The 4,110-nt window shown below is 39.7% G+C and overlaps 1 pseudogene; it reads right to left on the bottom strand.

Moving 5' to 3' along the window:
- Positions 1–3,131: 3,131 nt before the first annotated feature.
- On the bottom strand, positions 3,132–3,857 carry LOC143671441 (checkpoint protein HUS1 pseudogene; annotated as a pseudogene).
- Positions 3,858–4,110: the final 253 nt, after the last annotated feature.

Genomic DNA, 4,110 nt, shown 5'->3' on the forward strand with positions numbered 1-4,110 from the left:
ATATACATTATTACTCCCCTAGATCAGATCATACTGTACATACCATTCTCTAGCCTGCTTTTCCCACTTAACTATAAATTACAAACATTTTATCATACCAGAACATATTTTGTGTGTAACATTAATTTTAGAGTATAAAATATTGCTTCAAACCACACATACATTACCTAACCAATCCCCTATGTATTCAGTAAGGGTACTTTTAGCCTTTCAGGATAACAGTGCTAGAATACTTTACATCTTTGAGTAACTTCCTATAAGCAGATGTACTAGGTCAAAGGGCACACACATTTTTAAGGCTGTCCATATAGAATACCACACTGTACTCCAGAAAAGTAACATCAGTCTACACTCCCACCAGCACTGTCTAAGTGGGTTAATTTATTTCTCCAATAATCTTGAGGTAACACCAGTTATTACAAATGATTCTTATCTACTAGTTCAGCAACTGTTCTTAGAAGCTCTGAAAATCCACAGACTCCCAAGTTTCCTTTTACACCACTCCATCAGACTTCACAGAAGAAGTACAGAATTGCAGCCCTTCAAACACAATGCACTGCCAATTTGGCGATATATATTAGGGGCGTGGATGTGATCAGATGTCTTCACTGCCTGGCAGAGGGTACCAGAAACCCAGCCCCAGACACTAATGCGGAGACCAAACTCCAAACCCCCGAGAATACCAGTGCAAACACAGGGGGGGCACCACCGTAAACTCAGCTGGGAGGAAGTGGCAGGTGATCAGTCCCTGGCTAGACCAAGGAATGGTGGGTAGGAGGATGACAAGGCCACCAAACTCCTGGATTAGGAATTCTTAATCCTCCCTGCCTCAATCCAGGATTGGTTCCAAAGTTTATCTTAAGACGTGAATACCAAAGAAACACATGGGCACGGGGCAAAAGCCCGGCTGGCCATTGTATATTTTATGTGCCCCGGCACGTAGGAGGGAACACCACACACCACAGTGCTCACCAGATTAAGTGATCACAGCCAGCACAAGTTTTCTCTAAAATCCAGAAAGCTATTTAAAAGAGATCTAAATACTTTGAGAATGTTAGTCTTGAAATTTTCAAATTATATCTGTTCCTCTAAATGGAATAAATTGCTACTCTTTGGCCTAACACAATTTTACTTGGGTATATTGTTCAGTAAAATGGCACTGTGTGTAGCTGTAAGTTTTCAGTTTTCTATTTGCTCCCTCCATCATGGGAGGTAAGAATGACCCTCATTTTACGGACCTCTGAGATGCAGAGAGGTAGAGGACCTGTCAACACTCAACAGTAAGTTGGTGACCAGTTGGAAACAGATTCAGCTTCTTAGCTCCCAGATAAGGCTGTTTTAACTAGTCACACTCTACTCAGAGAGAAAATCTTGAGAGAGCCATAAAATCATCAAAATCGAATCATCGTACATTCTCTAAAGAGCTAGGGGAAATTACATCTGGTTTCATGACATTTAAAAAATTGCATTTAAATCTACTTTACCATAGCAGATTAAAAAAGTAAGATACTCTTTCTCAACTCATAAAATGATTGGTGAATGCCAACTTTGAAATCTATTATTCATTTCTCATTCAAAAGATTAATTAGGGTCACTCAGCAGAGGGAAGTGTGAGGGAAAAGGAAAAGGATTCTATATCAGAGGCAGAATTCTGTAGTTCTGATCCCACCCCTGCCACAGTGTGACCCTAGGCAAGTTACTTAATCTAATCTACATAGTAACGCACCAGACTGCATAATCTGGGAATGTTGTGACGTTCTGGTCCAGACAGGCCCTGCCCAAGCCTGCCCTCCTGGGAACACTCCATGAAAGCTGACATGCCAATAACGGAACCACAAGTGTTCATGCTAAATTCCTGAAGAAAGGAAACCAAAGGACACTCTGTAATACAGATGAGCAAGTATGCTGCTTTACTATTAACTTCCAGGAAAATCAATATTTTATCTTCTTTATACATCTAAAATCCCCATTTAAATAATCAGAAATAATCAGTTTACCAGATTGGTACAGGTCATGGGTTTAACAGGAAATATGTTTTATAATATGATTTTCAGATGCCGTTTCATTTTGCATCATGATTTTCAAGTTTTATATCTGCAGCTGGAATAAATTTTGTTACAAGCTGAAGAGGGGAAAGAGGCTTTAAATAAATAAAATTATATCCTCTTTAAAAATGTTAATTTAATGAAATATTACACCCCATTTAAACTAACATAATTAAACCACAGACGAGTCACTGGTTTTCCAAATAGCATGAATAAGCCATAAAGGAGTTTTTCACTTTTGCTGATCCCATTTCTGCATCGTATCCCAAGCAAGTGCTTTCAAGTCTCAAGTTTGTAATGTGGAGTTAAAATAATGTTTATAAGATCCACCTCTATTAGACATGTAAGATTTAATTGTAAGAGGAAAGATGGTAGAACATGATATAGAAAGAATGTGAATTCATATTCATTGGTACCTGAACCTGCTTTGATAACTACACAGAAATATGGTTTCATTGTTAATGTGGATGCCAGCTTAGAAGTTTTGTTTTTCTGTGCTAAGTGGTGTCTCTAAAGAAAAATATGCTGCTACTTTTTCCAGAATGACAGATCCAGTACACAGGGAGAGCAGGAATTATTACCTAAGACCAAAGCTGGTCCCAGGGTGAAACAGAGGAGCAGTAGAAGGGAGCTCAAAATGCATCCACACGCAGGGCCGTCCTTTTTGTTATGGGATCAGCACAAGGGAAGGGGCCACACCTTCTGGAGCAAAACTGTGTGCTACAACAACACACTCAGTTGGTGTCCCCTGCTCCTCAGACTTAAAAATTCTGATTACCCCACCAGTTCTCAATTACTGAGATTTGCACAACTTCAATGAGAAACTGAAATTTGAAGTCTGCATAAAGAAGGCCTAGCTTTTTTCAGTGTATTAAAGGCAAAACACAGCAGATGTGAGAAAAAAGAAGTAATATTGTTGATCCAACTGTATTTCAGTAATTCAATTTCTAGTTAAAATATAAAGGAAGAAATAAGTAAAGTGTGCATGACTTGTGCTACTCAGAGGCCATAGACCACTAACGTGGAACATGTGTCTCTTCCCACTAGAACCAAGATGTTTGAGCTTCCAAATCCGGTAAGGTAGTGTTATGACAATGCCAGAATGAAAAACTGAAGGGAAACATCTTCATGAAGCAAATCAAACTGGAATCACAATATTGCACAGGGCCTTTGTAGCATTTACTTTTGTCCAGCAAGAAACTATAGGAGCTTCCTAATATGTCATTTGTTCTGGGGTTCTACCTTGGGAGGCATTTTCAGAGGCTAATGGAAGATTTCCAAGATCTTTAAAATGAGTTGTAACCCACTCCAATTCCATTTCTATTTTCAAGTTCAGTTCTCCACTTAGGTTCGCTTCAACAATAAGGCTATGGCTGATGTTTTTCATTTTCTCCATAACCCTCTTCACAGCCTTCAACACTGGTAAATAAGTACAGATTGTAGGTTCTTGTAAATCCTTCCGCAGTTTCCTGAAATAACCTTTATGGGAATGTCATGGGTCACAATGCAACGAGTGCTTGATACAGAGACGGTGAGGCAGGAGAAGTGCTCCTCTGTCAACTGGAGCTGGGTTTTCAGAGCGCTAGCATACCGGGCACTTTCCAAGGCTCAACATAAGTTTTCTGATGTCAGTTCTAAATAAATTTCATTGTTTCCTGCTGAGACACCTTCCATTTGAAATTCACTGAACTTGTTCTCCTGTTCCAGTTCACACCACATGCTCACCCCTCCATTCACCTTGTCTGAAAGGATGAAGTTCAGCTAATCCCAGCTGATGCGGAGGATACAGGTTTTGGCAAGCTCGGAAAACATGGCCCGGACCCATGTGAAGTGATGCAGATAGGCCACGTGGGCTTTTGGCTGGGAACTCCGTGCGCGCACACATTTGCGGTCTGCACCGCAGCAGCCTTTTGTAGACCTCCTTTTGCAATCATAGGCAGTAAAATATTATTATGAGGCATAGGTAAAAAATACAACCCTATTTTTTTACTACTTTAGAGCAAATGCATACAATAAAGGAATTTTAAAATGAACACAACTTATTTTTCTTAATGCTTTTATATGA

The sequence above is a fragment of the Tamandua tetradactyla genome, chromosome X, assembly GCF_023851605.1.
Source record: "Tamandua tetradactyla isolate mTamTet1 chromosome X, mTamTet1.pri, whole genome shotgun sequence".
Classification (NCBI taxonomy): domain Eukaryota; kingdom Metazoa; phylum Chordata; class Mammalia; order Pilosa; family Myrmecophagidae; genus Tamandua; species Tamandua tetradactyla.